Consider the following 19,069-nt stretch of genomic DNA (forward strand, 5'->3'; position numbering starts at 1 on the left):
GCTGGAATGCGTAGTGTCTCCCTCCCACACCCACCTGAACTGCAGCCCAGTGCTGAGGCAGCACCCCCTGAGCCCCGTGCTGAGGCAGAGCAGTTTCCTATTCCTCGACTGGAAGAGTCCTGCTCACTCCACACCACTCCTTAATCCCAGAGCTCTCCCTCCCTCCTGGCCTTTCTTTATTTATTTACCTCCAGCTTCTCCCTCAAGCAGCTATGTTGGACCCTTTGTCCCTTTATGTAGTTCCTGGGCAATCTAATCCATAGGCTTGATCTCCCAGCGTCCATCCTGGTTCTTTCATCCCAGGACTCGGCACTGCCCATGCAGACTCTACAGTCCTGTGTGTGTCAGGCAGCTTTCCATCACTGGAACACATACCTTGAGACACATAGCTTATAAACAGAAAAAGATTATTTGGGCTCAAGGTTTTGGAGGTTTCAGTCCATGGTCTGAGGTCCATTGTTTTGGGGCTTGCAGCACATACTAAGGAGAATGAGGTCAAGGAAAGCTGCCTGCCTTGTGGCAACCAAGAAGCAAAAGAGAGTAAAGGGAAGGTCCGGGTTCCCACTGTTCCCTTTGAAGGCGTCCCCAGTGGCCTAAGTGCTTCCCACAAGGACCTCTCAAAGCCTCCACCAGCTTCCAGCAGTGCCTGGGCTGGGCTGGGGTCACCTGGGCCTTTGAGAGACATACCAGATTGAAACTACAGCACCACGCCTCTGGGTGCTCTCCTCCCATGTCTTCCTTGACTTCATAAATAGCTTGGCCCCCAATCCCTTTCCTCCTCCAAAAAATGCATGCCATCCCCGTGCCACTGCCCCACGCTCTCTCCTGGCCGATTGCTCTTTCTTTCTCCACTGTTCCTCTTGCAGGCCAACTTCCCACCTATGGCCCTGCTTCGAGCTCCCGCCTCCGCCTCTCTCAACTCTTGTTTGGTAAAGCTATTTTGCACAGCACAAATATGATTCAAACCCTCACAGTTCCTATTTCTTGCAAGTTTAAAGTCCAAATTCTGAACATGACATTCAGTCTTTAAAACCCAACATCCACCTGCCTTTCCTGCTTCATTTCCCAGCCCTACCTATGTCCTACATCCCCCTCCATCACCCTCTGACCTCAGTCCTTGTAAATGCTGTGCCCTGCCCAAGAGGACCACGCATCATTATCCAAATGCGCCACTTGCCTGCCTGCCTCAAACCTTTGCTCAGATCATTTTCCCTGCTTGAAACATCCTCTTCCTTCTTCTCTGCTTGAAGAATGCTACCTAACCTACAAAGTTAAATCCAGATTTTGCCCTATTGAAATTAAAGCTACCTTGTTCCTGCTGTCATTAACAGCACTGCATTTCTGTAACTAAAGAGACACATACCATGATCTGAACTTTCCCATGCTGGATGGTGTTTGTCTGCTGCCCTAACAGAACTGAACTCCTTGATCAGACCCAGCATCTTACTCCATTTATAGGACCAGTGTCTCACAGGGTGACCCCTGCATGACTTGTTGAATTCAGCCGACCTCTCCACAATCATTTTAGACACCTCCTTCCTGGTTCTGTCTCTAGCTGGCAACCTCCCAGCTTAACCATTAATCTTAACCAAAGACCATCAGCTTGGGTCCCCTGAGCACTAGTACCATGGGCTTAGGCCATGCCTGTGACACTTGCTAGCTTTGTGTTCTCTTCCCAAGATGAAGGGATGTGGTGGTGGGTGCTGCTGAGGCCACAGGCAGAGGAAAGATGGGTAGTGAGCCTCATAGAGCTTTGATCATTCTCAAATGAAGGCCTTCTCCTGGGTGGTGAGTCCTGGAGGGCTCCCAGGCCAGAAGCCTGCAGAGCAAGAAAAGGCAACCCTGACATTGACACTGGGGCATGAAAGCAGGACCTCTCTGTGAGCAGAGCTGCAGAGGCCGAAGACAAGCACTTGCTCTTCTTTTCCCCTTCTATCGGAACTTTTTCTAACTCAGCAGCAATGTGGTCAGTTTAAATTACCCACTTTCCCAGACTCCTTTGCAACTACTAGTGTCCAAATGACTTGGTTCTAACCAAGGAGATGGGAACTGAATCACACTGGGTAAGAATTCAAAAAAAAAAAAAAAAAAAAGGTGGTGTGTGTGCCTTTGTTCTGTCTCCTCCCTTCCTCCCCTTCCTCCTGTTATGTTTAGGGTGTACAGTTGGAGTCCAAGTCCCTGGTGTCACCAACAAAAAATTGAACAAGACATACAGAAATAACAGGCAAAGTACGGATTTGTTGGAGGTGAAAGTGGAAGTGGTGCTCTGTAAGGTAGAATGGAGGGGGTCAAGCAAGAGAGAGGCTTAAGGCCCCCTGTCTAGAAATTAGCATCTTATATGCTGAATTGTGAAGCCTTCTCTTCCCTGTATGGATGGAATTGAAGACCTTACCCCATTTGCTTTCCTTGGTTACTTGTGATACCTGATTAGAATAGTGTCCAATTCTACCCCATTGGTCACTTTAGAAAACCTAATTAGATACTGTCCACTTTACCACCATTGATTATTTTAGAATACCTAACCTGTGTAGTTATCATGGGCGACTGTCCTCAGTGGCGGGAGTTGCCATGGTAATGGGACCTATCATCAACAAGGACGTGGTGATTCATCTCCCTGGCTTATCCTCTAGTGGCATTTTTCTTGTACCCTGCCTTCGTGTGCCTGCCCATCATGGGGTCCTGAACTCCTACCTAACAATGCTTCTTGTTTTATGTCAGAAACACACCTGGAGGTTGTGCAGTCATTTTGTAAACATGAAGAAAAGATGTCACTGGGTAGGGTCGGCAGGGCAAGAATCAGGAAAGAGCCACCAGGGACACACGAATGGCTTCACCCCAGTCTTGTGGTGTGAGGGAACTCAACTACGTTTTTCTAAAGCTACTGTGGCTGGTTTTCTGCCCCATGCCACCAACTTGGTCCTTACTGATGCAAGTGGAGTGGAGCCGCTGGAGGGGACTGCCTTTCACTCCACTTCAGAAATTCAGCACCAGTTGTTCGCCCAGCAGACCCCTCCTTGTCACTTAAAGTCCCACCTGCCTAACATATAACTGCACATCAGGAACATAACCAACACCAGCATTTCCCTTCGTAGAGTGGGTCCTGCATGGTCCCTTTCTTTGGCTACCTTTCTATCAGGGAATTGATTTTGGGGAAGGGGAGAAAGGCAAAGCAGTCAGAGTGGGAGGAGTCTTGAAACCTCACCATTCCCAAGGGAAAACAAAAACATGTAGGAGAACAGCATTATTTAAGACTTATCAAAGACTGGATGTGATCTGTTTGTAAGTGCAAAACCCGCCCAATCCCACTGGTCTGGAAAACCAACTGCTGCCTGATTAACTTAAACTTGTCTTGTAAGTGTGAAATGTCACCTCGAGGTGCCGATCTTTAATTATGAACATGCATCTTTCAGAGCAACTGGTTATTCAAACCAGAGCGCATGAACACTCCTCCCCGAAGCCTTTCTAATTTGCAAATCTGCACCCATTTGTCTTTTCCTGTTGAATGCAAACGGGAGAAACTCAGAGCAATGTTGCCCTTTGGAGATAATGACGTTGGAAATTCATGACATAATGGCTCCCTTGACAAGACCAGAATACTTCTTGTTTTTGCTTTCCCAGGCACAGAGAAACTGACAGCCTGTTAGCAAACGCAGGTGCCTGGATTCCACCCCCCTTCCCTGAATGTCTGCAGCCAGCGATCATGGGGAGAGGCACCTGTTTAGCATTGTATACCTTCTTCCAACCCACTGGATGCAGGCTCAGAACAGAGGCATAGCTGAGTGCCTGAGCCAGGAGGAATTGTAGGGACCCAGCAGGCACCCCCATTCAGCCTGTACAACAGCTTTGCAACCCAGCAATAACCCACCGGCCCAGTCATGTGTCTTGGGCAGAGAAGACTGATTTGAATTCACCCATTCTATTTTCTATCTCCCACTTCCACCCTCACCCCAAAGCCTGAGCTGCAATTTAGGAAAACAATAAATGTTATTTGAACCCAGTAGATGGTTAAACAGTCGCATGGAGCCCGCAGACTAACTACTTGGAAGGCAGAGAGGACCTTCCCTATAGGGCGATCTCAGTGCTGTCAACAAACCTGCATTTTCCCCCGGGAAAGTACACCAGTGGCCAGAGATCTCAAGCTGGGGCTGTGCCTGGCCTGTCTTGGGAAAGGGGCTCACCTCAGATGACATTGCACATCCAAGAAGGTCACTGGGCAGGTCAGCAAGCCTTTGACAATACAGGCATTGCTTCTCTTGTCTGTTTATAACGGACTCTGGGGCCATTGACACCTCCACCCTCCTAGCCCACCTAGAATTCAGTTATGTCTTTGACGATGCTGTTGAGATCATTGCTTCTCGGTCCAAAGGCATGTTTCCATGTTCACCATTTACAGCATTATCAATTTTCATTTTTCCAACCTTGTGAGGATCTTAGATAGGGTTGATAGGAGGCGATGGGTTTCAAACACTGACCTTTCTGGCCCTTCATTCTATTAAATACAACCCTTAGAGCCCTCACCTTCCCAGCACATTGTTAAAGAGAGAATCCACAGTTATCTTCCTAAGTTTAGCTTGGAATTTCTAACTCAGAATCAGGAAAGGATGCAATGACTCCACCTGCAGACTCGACAGTTGTTTGCTCTTAGATGGAGAGCAACTTGAGCACCGGAAGCGCAACTTGAGCACCGGAAGCGCAACTTGAGCACCGGAAGCCGGCCCCTTTGCCAGTATCATTGGTGCATAATGATTCCTTGCTGAATACAAAGATAGGAATGATATTGACAGAGAGAAATGAGATGATACGTCGACCATTAGCCCTCCATCCACCCTGGGAGGCAGTCAGACGCCGCACCTTATTTGGCAGGAAGAAGGGGAGAGATGGGAAGCAGGTACCCTGAAACGTGGCTCACAGACCTTGAGCACATCCAGCTCATCTGGAGTGTGTTTTAAAAACTGGTCAATTAGGTGCCCCAAAACTGACCTCAGCAATGACCCCATCCCTCCTGCTCATCCTCAGCAAGACTCTGTCACTCCTCCCTCTTGAAAGATGGGGCCGGTCCTCTCCCTTCTCTGCTGGCTCTGTGACTTATTTTGAGCAATGAAAAGAGGTAGAACTATCATAGCACCTTAAAAAATCTGCGATTTCTGCCTTCCATGTTGGAAAGGCTGCCTCTTAGAAGTCAACTGCCTGGTAGGAAGCCAGGTCAGATTAGCCTGCTGGAGAGACCTGAAGTCAAGTAGGGTGTTCCCACCCCATCCTGGCTTCCAGTCCAAGACAACCCCCTGAATGACCTGGACCTGGAACAATTCAGCAGGGCCTTGCCCAAATTCCTAATCCACAAATCAGGAACAAATAAAATGACTATTGTTTCAAGAGTAAAACATTTTGTTCTGCAGCAGCAGATGACTGAAATGGGGAAAATTGGATTCTCTGGGGATGAGACCAGGGTCGAGGCTCCCACTGACTTCTCCCACAGGCTGCTTCCGGTGGGTCTGGAGTCTTGGACCACATGGTAAGTCTGAGCTGCAGCAGCCTGGGCCAGGGGCACATGTGGTAAGAAATCAAACAGCTTCACAAAGGTAGTCTTAAAAGGCACAGGCACAAGAAATTTCCGTGTATGGAGCCCTTAACCAGACATGAGGAGGAAAATTAAAGGAAATAGAGCCAAGGAATGTGTGAGTTGGATAAGACATTAGAAAACATTTTACACTTTGGGAGTCCAAGGCCCAGAGAGGACAAGTGACTTTCTCATAGTCATACAGCTTGTTAGTGGCTGAGTGGGGACCAGAATGAGATCCCCTGAGTACTGGTTCAGTTCTTCCCACCAACCATTTTTTTAGATTTCTGTGTCCTAACACACACTTTCCTAAATGCAGGAAGAATATTTGAAAATGCTAACTAAGCTTTGAACTTAAGAGTGCTGAGTATAAATGTCCCAATTAAGGCGAACCTACCCAGAGCATCCAGGGTAAAAGAAGGATGCTAATCAGGTATTGAATGACTAATCAGGACACCTTCCTGGAGGAGTTGACCTTTGAAGGAGGAGGATGAGGGTTTGGGGTGTGGGCTGAGCAAGCTGAGGCCTGGAGGTAGGAGATATGTGGGAGGTACAGGCAAATTAATTGGCAGGTTCAGAAGGTTCTGTCGGAAAGGAATGGGGCTTTGCATGCTTCCATCTGGGCCCTTTGTCTTATCTGGTTCCTCCACTTCCAGCAGCGGGTAGCAAGGACTGGCTGCTGCCAAGAGAGAGGGACACAACAGACTTCCCCGCCCCCACCCTGGCCCACTGTGCTGATAGGAATCCTGCCAGGGCCTGGGAAGAGGACCAGCCCCGGAGCACAATCAGCAGGCCCAAGGCTCCTAAACTGGGGGTTTCCAGAGCTCCTAAACTGGGGGTTCCACTCTCTCTCTCTCTTTCTCCCCTCAAAGCCCAACTCCCCTTCACTGTGGGACCACCAAACTGAGTTTATTTTTAGTGTCCTATTCTCCTAAGGACCACTGACATGGAGCATGCTGTGTGAATGTTCCCAGCTGCCCTTTGCAGGGAGAAGGGATTTTGCCTATATTAGGAGAGGTCGAGGTCAAGGTCAGGTAGTGGGAAGGACTCCCTGGGGTCAGAATGGGCCAGATGAGCCAGGGTGGTAAATATATTTCCTTGCTCAATAGAGAGATCAATAATACTATGTGCAGTTTCTATGTAAAGAACAAGGCTCTTTAGGAAGGCAATAGAAGGCTAGTAGAATGAGCATATATAATCATTAATTGGAATTTGTTAATTACATTTGGCCTTGAACGAGTTCCTCAACTTCTCTGAGCATCAGTTTCCTCATTCGTTATGATAGTATTAATGATAGGTGTTACTTATTCCCTAGGCCTGTTGTGAAGGTTGAATGATATCACGTGTATAAAATAGCTGCTGCGATGCCCGGCAATGCTAGGCGCTCCATTGATATGCATTTCTTAACTTTCCTATACTAACTAAAGCCCCTGACCAACCCCAAGGTAGAATTTTATCTTTCACCAACACCACTATATGCCAGGCATGAACTGAGCATGCCTTTTACATTACCTCTCCCAAGAACTTGGCAGGATGGGTGTCTCTTATCGCCATTTAACCTGTGACTCTCTTTATGGTGAACTCCAACCTGACCATGATGACATAATTTGCAGTGGATGCAGAGATGCAAGATGGCGGACACTGTGGTGTCAGGGGAAAGTTCTCCCTGCTTCAGATCTTCACAAGTTGCCTGGAAACTGAGGAATCCAGGAGGAAAGAGTGAGCCATTGCCCCCATCCCCATGTGCAGGGGACCCTGAGCAGCCCCTTTAGAGTGGAACGGCAGAACTGAAGGTAATTCTCTGGTGGGGAGAGGCTCAGGGGAAGTAATGCAAACCCGGCAGCCAGCTTTGAGCATTTATCCTGTCCCTGGCATGACTCTAATTAGTCGATGTTTGTCACCTCATTTCTGTTCAACAGCCCTGACGTGGATTCTAGCGCTATCCCCACTTCAGAGACAAGGAGACAGAACCTGAGAGAGTAGATGTATCTTACCCAAAGTCCTCAGCTGGTAAAGGCAGAACCAGGACTAGAATCTGGGTGCAAAGCAGGTATCTGCTCGGGGTCTCCTTTAGGGAAGATGTGACGTTGGTTCATGACTTTCAGGCATTTTGTACTCCTGGCCCCTCCTTCCCATGAGGAGATCCTGCTCCACAGGGGTCCTACACACATGGTCCTGTAACATAGGGCCACCCTCCCCCACCAACAACCATTCCCAGCCCTGCCCTGGGTGAGGTCCCAGTACCTTCCTGCCCTCTCTGTCTCCACACACCCAGAGCCATTAGCCAAGGGTGGGAAGAAATGTTTTCCTTTGTTCAGGCAATCTGTTTAAGGAGGAGTTGCATATTTTTCTGCTCTGAATAGGCCATTTTTCTTGCTCTTCTAATGTGAACTTCCTGCTTTTTGCACTCTCCGATTAGATTTCTGTCTGTGATAAAAGAGTACGCCTGGGCTGCTCTACCTGGGGACTGGTAAGGAAGCGGGGGCTCAGCTGACTGGAGACGGAGCTACCGTCATTATTATCATCATTTAGCATTTGCTAAGTACCCCAGAGTACCTATCCTAGACTTAGGAGTGTCCCCAGAGGACAAGCTCAAGTGAGGCTTCCCGCCACAAGGATGCTCAGATGCAAATCTCCACCTGCAAGTCACATATCCCCAAGCCTTGCCCACAAAAGTGCATTCAAACAAACTCGTCCTCCAGGCCAGGGCTCTGACACTCAGATGTCATCCGAGGCCTCATTAAAGCTCCCATCGGTCCCTGGGCCTGCCCCTTGTGATGCTGATGCTGGTGCTTCCAGGGAGGGAATGCCCTTTGAGAACCAGTGCGCTCACACGCCTACCCACAGCACTTAGGTCTTCACACACGCACTCCAGTGCAGGTGCACATCCAGGAATACCTGGTCAGCCACAAGATCCTGCCTACCAGTCTGCAGCCTGTTCCCCAGCATGTGGGAATTCTTTCCATTCTTAATGACATAGTGTCCTGCCTCCAGAGGAGAAAGACAGCAAACCAAGACAGACAAGCAGGACCACTTATATGGGGACGGAAGAAGAGTTCCGGGCAAGATGGTACCCAACGAGGGTGGAGCAAGAGATCTCTCCTACCCTTTATCCAGTGAAAGCCACCGCACCTCTAGCTCTTAGTTATATTGTCCTCTTTGCAAGAACGCCTTCTCTGACCTCCCCGTGCCACCCCTACCACCATCCCCAGACCCTGGCAAAACCTTATTATAGGTGATCATATCTTTTATGATTTACCTTGTACACTGATGGCAGTGTATCTGTTTGTTTGTTTTTTGTTTTCTTTGGTACCAGGGATTAAACCCAGGGGTACTTAACTACTGAGCCACATCCCCAACCCTTTTTTATATTTTATTTAGGGAAAGGGTCTTGCTAAGTTGTTAGGGCCTTGCTAAGTGGTTGAGGCTGACTTTGAATTTGAGATCCTCCTGTCTCAGCCTCCTGAGCCTCTGGGAGGTTTTTTGTTTGTTTGTTTTAAATCGTGTGCAGCATTCTTTTATTTATTATTTTTTTGGTGGGGTTGGGAATAGAACACAGTACCTTGCACATGCTAAGCAAGCATTCTACCACAAGCTACATCCCCAGCAGTTTTTTTGTTTTTTAAATATGTGTTTGACTCCATATCAGCTGGGATCACATTCAGTTTCCCATGGTTGCAGCCCTAGGAGGCTGCTTCATCATAGATGCTCAAAATATTTAGTAAATGCATAAACGAACCCCCACACAAGCGGACAGTTCACATATACACACAAGTACTCACCCATTCATGTGTGCCTGTACATCAGCCTTTAGCAGTCTTTGCAGCACAGAGTAGCAGACATGGATACTGTTGGAGGAATAGCAATTAATTCAACTCCTCTGAAAAACAAGTCAGTATTTTATATAAAAATGTAAACAATCGTACTTATAAGAATTTATCCTTTGGAGATCATTGCTTCAAGATGAAAATGTGCACAAAGAAATTCATTGCAGTAGTGTTTATCCTAACAAAAAATTGAAGCTGCAACCGAGCATGGTGATGCAGGCCTGTAATCTCAGGAACTGGGGAGGCTGAGACAAGAGGATCACAAGCTCAAGGCCAGCCTCAGCAACTTAGCAAGACCCAGTGTCAAAATAAAAAATAAAAGGACTGGGGATATAGCTCAGTGGTAAAGTGCCTCTGGGTTCAATCTCCTGTACCAATAAAGAAAACACTGGAAGCTACCCTAATTAGATGTCCAGTTAAGTGAGTGAACTGGTACCTCCATGCAATGGGATAGTCTAAAACCATTAGACATGATCATCTAACCCCACAAGAATGGTGTTCATCTCATATTGTTAAGATTATATAATATAATCTTACATAATGTGATTTTACTGGTTTAAAAATCATAGACCTCTATTATGGTTCAGACATTAGGTGTTCCCCCAAATCTCATGTGCAAGACAATACAAGAGAGTTTAGAGGTGAAGTGATTGGGTTATGGGAGCCTTAACCTAATTAGTTCATTTGTCCTCTGATAGGGGTTACCTGGATGGTAACTATAGGTAGGTAGGATGTGGCTGGAGGAGGTGGGTTTCTGGGTATGTGCCTTTGGGGTTTATATTCTGTCCTTGGTGAGTGAAGTCTCTCTTGGTTTCCTGATTGTCCTGTCCTGAGCTGTGTTTCCTCCACTACACCCTCTGCTTTGACGTTCTTCCTCACCTTTGACCCAGAGTAATGGAATTGGCCATTTATGGATTGAGACCTCTGAAACCATAAGCACCAAATAAACTTTTCCTCCTCTAAAATTGTTCTTGTCAGGTCTTCTAGTCACAGTGACAAAAAACTGACTAAAACAATCCCTGACTGTGAACCTGTAGAAAAAATTCCAGAAAGATTTGGCTAAAATGTCTACAACATTTTCCTCTGGGTGGTGGGATTTTAAATGATTTTTGCTTTCTTCCTTGTATTGTATCTACTTCATGATGTTGTTGAGAGATTAAATGAGATAAAGCATGTGACGATGGTAAGAGTTTAAGGCACAAAACAGTACAAATAAATTGTACCTTTCTATTATTTTTATAGTTTTCAAAATTATTTGGATTTTAAAAAAAATGCCCTAATAAGAGCCAAATTGCAAAATTTTAAAAACAATCAAGCTTTAAGAAAAAGAAAGCAACAGTAGAGAGTCAACCATGTGATATTGTGGATAAGTTGCCTGTAGGAGTGTATCCTGAACCCCAAGCTCAGATCCCTGCTCCCAGAATCCAGTACTGTCTGAGTACTAGTAAGTGCCTGTGACAGTTCACTGAATTCAATTGAACTTGGTCATCAATTAGTCCAATTAGAGGGATTATCAGAGAGGGACTATGCATTCCTGATCTCTAGTCCCAAGCCCAGAGCAGATCCTACCCAGACACAGTGAGATACCAAGGGCATCAGACCTGTTTTCCCAAATCTGGGGAGAGGATTGAAGTATTTCTAGTGAAGATCTGAGCACTCACCTGGGGTGCACCAAGCCCTGGAAATTAAGAACATGCAAATCCCCAATCACTCTTCTCCCACCCACTGGGCTCTTCATTAGACTGCAATTAGATTACCATCTTCTTCCCTCTTCTCCAAGGAGATCCGGAATCACAGCATAAAGCTGACTACACTTAGACCTCTTCAGATGATAGACCCTTAGTTTTTCCCCCCAAGAATGGGAAGTGAGGATAAGACACAGATGTGGTTCCAATAGAATTTCCAGGAAGTACCTATTCAACATCAGTATCAGCAGATTTCCCTTTGTGGTCTCATATGGTCTCATGCAGCAATGCTCGAAGTTTGATCTGAGGACCCACTGCAGGAGTGGGGGTCAGAGAGACATAGTCAGGTGTCAAGGGGGTCAAAACTATTTTCATAATTGGAGTATAATATTTACCTTTTCCATTGTGTTGATGTTAACACCAAGGGCACAAAGCAATGGTGCGTGAACTCACTTGCTCTTTAACATGAATCAAAGCAGTGGCACCCTCTGCATGTGCCACATCTTCTACCTGTGTCCACACACTTGCTAGTTTCACTGAAGAGCATTCTTGACAAAGCAGTGAAATTATCAATTATTACAATTAAATTTTATGTTGAACGAAACATTTTTATAATTTGCTGTAACAAAATAGGAAGTATGTACAAAGCGTTTCTACAGCATACCAAAGTACTGTTGGTCTCGAGGCATTCTGAGTTGTTGGAGTAGTCATTTTCTTCATGAAACTGTTTTTACTTAAATGAAGATTGATGGACAAACTGTGATTATTTAGACTTGGTAGTTGAAATCATTGACTCAGAAATTAACAAAATAAGCTTGCCACCTCAAGGAAACCAGGTGACAAGATTTGCTGCTAATGATAGAAATTAAGTTCTACTGAAAATTAGCATTTTGGAGAAAACACATCCCTCACATGAGTTTGACAGTTTTCCAATCTTGAAAGACTTTTCTGATAAGATCAGTGGTGCTATTAATAATTCTAAGTTTTGACACTGTAAAATAAAATAGATCAGCATTGGAAGACATTCAGAACTCAGATGACTGGTATTTTCCAAATGACCAATGAATAATGCTACAAAATTAGCCATGAGTAAAAGACACATTGAGTGCAATAGACCGAAAGATTTTAATTTAACTCATTAGTAAAAGTTCTTCAATATGGTTTCTTACTCCACATTGCCAAATTTGAATATAGTATCAAAGAAAAGTATCCACAATGATCTGAAATGTTTATTAAATACTCTTTCACTTTCCAACTTTTTATCTTTGTGAGATCAAGTTTTCTTTACATATTTCAACCAAACATTTCACAACAGGTTGAATATAGAAGAAAGTATGAGAATTCAGTTATCTTTCATTAAGTTATCCACTAAAGAGACTTGCAAAAATATTAATGCATTTCTTGTTTTTTTTTTTTTTGCCAAACTTGGTCATTTTAATGTTTTTCTTTTTTTTAAACAGTTTAATAAATAGTTCTCTTAATGACTACAGCTATTTAAGGCTATTTGATAGTACTCAGAAATTTGCAATAATGGTGATTTTCCTGATTGATTTGTAGTCTTCAATTATAAGAAATGTAAAACAGATGTCAAACCAGTAAGACTGCATTTATGCATCCATCATTTTCAGAATTGTTGGTAACCTGGGCATAATTCCCCCAAATAACTTTGCCTCCTTGTGTTACAAGGCCCAATTCGCTCACGTTCACCTCAATGACTGTACCTTTGGTAATAACACCCAAAGTTGTATATCACAGGGATGAGGGATTCTTTTTCACACCAAGTATTGGTAGGCAAAAAGTGGCTTTCAGTTCAGGATGTGTTACATGGGCCTTCTTGAAATGTAAGCCCATTGGCCTAATGAATCTTTCATATTTAGGTGGTTTTCTTGTAAAGCCATCTCCAACCAAGCAGACTTTAGTAACCATCCTCTTGTAGGCCTTCTTTTTCCTCTTCCCTGTTCAAATCACTTTTAATACTTCTGTGTCTCCCTGGGCACAAACCTTGGGAAAGGGGACTTCCCATTTCCCTGCCTTCTCTTTTCATTTTTGTTTAATCATGTTGGAAAGTACTTTTGCCCGAGTCTGTCCTTCTCCTTCTAGGAGATAGGCAGGAAATGCTCCCTGTGGAGGCTTTTCATCATTCTTTGGTTTGGTGTTTCTCTTTTCATGCATCTTGATAGTCTTTTTCATTTGTGTTTTCTCTGCATGACGCTGTTTATGGTAGAGCTTAGCTTTCAGGTCAATCAGGTTTTTTTCCTTCTTTGAACGTTCATGAGCCTCTCGACTTTCCTTTTTTCTCTTTTTCTCATGGTAATCCAAACGATATCCACAGCGTTTATGGTGTAACTCAATACATTCATTTTGTGGCATGGTGACAGCCGCAGATCTGCGGGGTACAGTCTCCGGGAGGAGTAGAAGCTCTTAATTTTCGGGTATCAAAGACCCACGAGCCAACTCCGCGCAACGCGGAACAGGAAAGCCATTTCTTGGTTTTTAATATAGTTATTTAAATGTTAGTTAACATTTAAATACTTAGTTTTAAGTTTAACAAACTAGGTACAGGATTTGTGTGCTGAAAACTATAGGAACTAGGTGAAAGAAATCAAAGAAGGTCTAAATAAATGCAGCAACATACTATGTTCATGGATTGGACAATTCAATATCATTAACCTTTAGATTCAACACAATCATGATAAAAATTCCAACAAGCTGGTTTTAAAACATATGGAAATGTAAAGGAACCGCAATAGCCAAAACAAATTTTGGACAAGGCTAAAAATGGAGGATTCATTCTACTCAATTTTAAGGCATACTACAAAACTAGAATAATTAACACAGGATGGTGGAAGAATAAAACATATAGATTAACAGAACACAGTTGATTTTTTGATAAATGCAAAGGTAATTGGATGGAAAAATATAGTCTTTTCAACAAATGATGCTATAATAACTGGACATTCATTTCCAATCAAACAAATAAAAATGAACCTCAATGTATACTTTAACAGTGTTCAAAAATTAATTCAAAGTGGATCATTGACTAATTGTAAAACATAAGCAATAAAATTTTTAAGAGAAAACGTCAGAGAAAATCTTCATGAGCTTGGATATGGCAGAGTTCTTAGCTATAACACCAAAAGCACAACCTTAAAAGAAAACATTAATAAATTGGACTTTACAAAATTACAATTTTTTTCTTGTTAAGGACAGAATTGAGTGAATAAAAAGGCAAGCCACGCAGGGAGAAAATATTTGCAAATCACATATCCGACAAAGACTTGTATCCTGAATATATAAAGGACTCTCAAAATTCAACAATAAGAAACAAGCAATGCAACAAAGTAATGGTGAAATAGTAAAACAGACACTTCACCCAAGAGGATCTATAGATGGCAAATGAATACATTAAAAGATTCTCAACATCATGAGTCATCAGGAAAATACAAATGAAAAGCACAATGAGATACCAATATATATCTATTTGGATGGCTGCCATCAAAAATTCTGACAAGACCAAGTGCTGGGAAGGATGTGAGGCAAATGGAACTCTTACATTGCAGGTGAAAATGGAAAATGGCGCAGCCATTCTTACCAGATGATCCAGTAATTTCACCTATAGTAATTTATCCTAAAAGAATGAAAATTTCATGTTCACATGAAAACCCATACACAATTATTGAAACCTATACTCACCTTGATTTCTGTTGTGATCTAATCGGGAAGGAATGACTTTGACTCCAAAGAAAATTTATGGGACTTTGTGCAATGTTCTTAAGAGAGTTGAGCCTAAACTATCTGCTAGGAGAAGGAGACTTGGGGGTTGAATAGAGTGGAGTAGCCTAGGTCTGACCCAGGGAGAGTGGGATTTCTGGAGACAGTAGCAATTTTGGAGGCTTCTCCCCTTACCTGGGCATTACTTTGAGGAGGTCTGGGGAGTCTCAGCCTGGAGAGCAGTGAGCAGCCTCTCCTGGGAAAGAGAATATTGTTCAGCTAGGCTGCAGTAGTTCAAAGTCGGGTTAATTTGAAGGAAGATGAGATTTCTTACACCTTAGTGATGTGGAAAAAATTCCTACTGGCTCCTTAGAGGTTAGTTGGAAACCCAGGAAATAGATACGATGGCCATGGATGAGGATTTACCATGTACCATGAGAAGAGAGCTGTGGATGATCTCCTGGAAATGCCATCACAGAACTTGTAGAAGACTGAGAAAGAGCAGCCAAGGGGCCAGAAGGGGAACTGGACAGCTCAATGCCCTGACAGTCATGGCAATTTCTGAGCGGGGGAGTACTCAGCAGTTAAAGGCTGTGGAGAGTTCCAGTAAGATGAGCACTCAAGAGCTCTACCACATATGGCACAAGAGGGTTCACTGGTGTAATGGGGCAGGAGCCCCACGGCTGTGGTCGGGGGAGTCATGAGGGACTGGGTAAGGATGTGCGCCCCTCTCAGCTCTGAACTACCTGACTCCATTGATAAAGCAGAGGTCACCAGGGCAGGGCACTAACTTCTCCTACAGGAGAATTCTTCCAGGGACTGGCTGCTGCCTGGTCCCATTGATGACAAGAGATAGCAGGGTGAGCTCAGCTCAGAGGTACTCCACCAGCTGGAGTGTCCATCTACCCTAGATGGTAGTGTCACCTCCTAGATCACACCATTGCTGCAAAAAACTAAGAGGAAAGTTCATGCAAAGGAAGGGCTAATTTTCTAGGACCTGAAGATTTATCCACATGTCCCTCTCACATCATTTGTTTGGTGAAAGAATATGGTGGTAAAAGAACTGACTCCTTTTATTTATTTATTTATTTATTTATTTTTGCTGCAGATTCAACATTTGTTCAGAGGTCACAACATACCAATCACTTTGCCCTGATTGTAATGCCCCATTTAATTTTGCAACAACATGTGGGATAGACATACCCATTTTACATATGAAGAAACAAAGAAGTGGACTGGCCCAAGATCACATTGCTAAAAATATGGAGCCCAAGTTCACATACCTAAGTAAGTGGTGGAACTGGAATTTGTACCTCCAGTGACTTCGATTCCAACCCCAGTGCTCATTTCTCTACAACAGTATAATTAGGAGGAATTCTTTGAAGGAGATTCCCAGGTCCTTCCTTTCTCGGGACCTCTTCTAAGACGCAGGGCTTGGACAGAGAAGGCATCCTACTGTGTCCACATCCCCTGCCCTGCTGGAAGGAGCTGAGTTGGTAGAAGATCAAAAACCAGGCTGTGCCCTTAACCCTCCTAAGAGGCCTCCTTCCTGAGTGGTCCAGAACTGCTTATCTCCAGAGCATGGTCCCCCCTGTTCCATGGGCAGACCCATCATAAGACCACCATGGTGTTTACTTCTCTGACTGGAACAGTTGTTTCAAGGGACAGGAAGCCTGGACCAGTGCAGAGGAGGTAGGGAATGAATGGCATGTGCCTTTCAGAGCCACCCATCCACACTGAGGAGACATGGAGGTGTCCTGGGTGACAGCTTGTCATGGCTCAGGAGGGTGACCTGGAAACCATCCTCTTGAGCTGGGGTGAGGGAGGGGCCTCCTCCCACTCATGATGCCCTATACCAAGCTTCCAGAAACTGTCTAGACTAAGTCTCTGGTCATGTGACATTCTGAGGAGTGTGCCCAGCCTTCTCTGGGGAGTTGCCCCTGCCCCCAGAAAGATCCAGAACCAGATGGTGAACCTCAGAGGTCATAGCTAGGAGGCCTCCACTGGACTTTGGAAAGCAGAATGTATGGAGAAAAGCAGCTTTTCAAACTAGACAGCCTGGATTCAAAGTCCAACTCTGCCACTTAGTCGTTGCGTCGTTTGGGGAGGTTTATTTCAGTTCTCTTGGCCTTTGTTTTCTCATTGGTAAAATCAGGAAAGCAACACTGCCTACTTCATGGGATGGTCGTGCTTCTAGGAGGTAGTACACATCAGGTGTTCTGTCCAGCATCTGGCACACAGCAGACACTCAGCAAGTGCTGGCTATTATTATCATCGTCCTCATCATTACCATCATGAGAAACCTGCCACATGCATCTCCCCCGACAACAGCCAAGCCACTGTGGGAGACAATGGCCCCTGGGAATTTAACCAAACCCCAGAGGCAGTTCCAAGGGACTTTGTCAAAGCGCCATCATCTGCCCTACTCCCAACATACTCACTTGGCTTCCCTCTCCTTCCCCAGGGAAATTTCACGGAAATTCAGCAGTCAATAGAGTTGGCAAAGCCAGAGGCTTTGACTGGTTCTTGGAGATGTCTGAAATCAGGGATATAAGACAGTGTCCCCATACTCCACTACCACCCTTGACCTCCCGGAAGATCCTGGACCACTCTAGGCAGCCCCATCACCCTTCTATGAATTTTGAAGACTTTATAGATGTCCTGGGCCTAAGGAATGTGTTTTTCTTTTCTTATCTAGAGGCAGCTTTTTCTCTATTCTACTTCCCTGCTCACTTCCACACACATACCTGCCAATCAAGTTACGCCCCACAAGGCCTGAGAGACATAGGAAAGGGTCTGATTTCTGAGGAGAAAGGAACAGAAATAGCCTAAGTCCTCACCCTATGTCCAAGGCCTGGTTTCTGAGCTGATAATTGGTAGCCTCTGGTGGACCGAGATGTCTGTCTGTTCTCCAAAATGAGTGCTGGCTCTCCCATGGGAATCAGCCAACAAGGATATTTCCCAGTATGACATCATCTACTTGGTGTCATGTGACATGCTCGCACATATAAAATGTGAATGGAAATGACATGTATCGCTTCTGGCCAGAGCCTAAGAAGCAGTTGTGCCTTCTTCATGTTTTCTTTCTGGATGGAAGCAGACAATAATGGATAACAACACCACAAGACAGAAATACAAAAGTCTCTGGAAAACCATGTGCAAGAAAGCCTCCTACTAATCAGAACACCTTCACCAACTCTTAGAGGGTAAGAATCAAACTTTGATTGGTTTAAAGCATGGAAACTGTGGGATCCATTGGAGTAGGTAAATGTTACTCTGCCTAGGAAAACAGCCAGCCTGGCTACCTTCTTGTGTAGATGGAGCAAAAAAAGGATCAGAGCGGGGTGGGAGGGTGGGGGGAAGGAAAAATAACAGAATGAGACAATCATTACCTTATGTACAGGTATTATTACACAAATGGTGGGACTCTACTTCATGTACAACCAGAGAAACAACAGTAGTACCCCATTTGTGTACAGTGAATAAAAAGAAAGAAAGAAAGAAAGAAAGACAGAAAGAATCAGAGGAAGGATTTGCCCTAGAGACTAGAACAAACAAAACTGAAGCATCCAAAGGCCAGACACATGGGAGCAGGCCTGCAGAATTCTGTGCTGTGGCTGAAAGCGTGAATGTCGTGTGCGCTGGCGGTGAGCATGCTGGGAATTCACCAGGGGCGTCGCATTTACTGAGGTCTGTGTATTAGATGCAGGGAAAGTGAGTACAGAGCAGGAAGGGGTGGGTCTCTCATATGGGACCACGAATCCAGTATTCTTGAAAATAGCCAGTTAAACATGGGAGCCTCCTTGTAAACATGCCTCTTGCTGAGCCAGCCGAGGCAGAGGTAGAGAAAGAGGAAGAGGAAAAAGGAAAGACCCTGGAGTACCCTTCCCTCACTCCCCCCCCTCCACCTGCTGTCTGCTTTGGGAAGCTTCATCTGCTCTTTAGGACTCGTTTCGAACCTCACCTCTTCTGCAAAGCATCCCCTGACCTCTCTTTGTGTGCCTGGTGGCTTCTCTGTTCATGTTCCAAGCATGGAGTCCACACTCCAGTGAGGCTTCCATCACCCTGGATCATGACCCTGGTCCTGTCGTCTCTGTACCTCCCAGCACAAGAACCGAGCAAACACTGATATAGCTGATGAATAGATAATGGAATGGATGAGTGATTAAGTGAGCAGAACCCAAAGATGAGGACCCAAGTGAAGATCTGTGGCTGAGATGCTGGACCGTGATGGGCAACCTGGATGTTCTACCTAGGTTGCCAGTAAAACACACAACAGCTTCTGCAGG

General features: G+C 44.9%; 1 pseudogene; it reads right to left on the bottom strand.

Annotated features, from left to right (window-relative positions):
- Positions 1 to 12,548: 12,548 nt before the first annotated feature.
- Positions 12,549 to 13,527, bottom strand: LOC124960472 (ribosome biogenesis protein NSA2 homolog; annotated as a pseudogene).
- Positions 13,528 to 19,069: the final 5,542 nt, after the last annotated feature.

The sequence above is a fragment of the Sciurus carolinensis genome, chromosome 11, assembly GCF_902686445.1.
Source record: "Sciurus carolinensis chromosome 11, mSciCar1.2, whole genome shotgun sequence".
Classification (NCBI taxonomy): domain Eukaryota; kingdom Metazoa; phylum Chordata; class Mammalia; order Rodentia; family Sciuridae; genus Sciurus; species Sciurus carolinensis.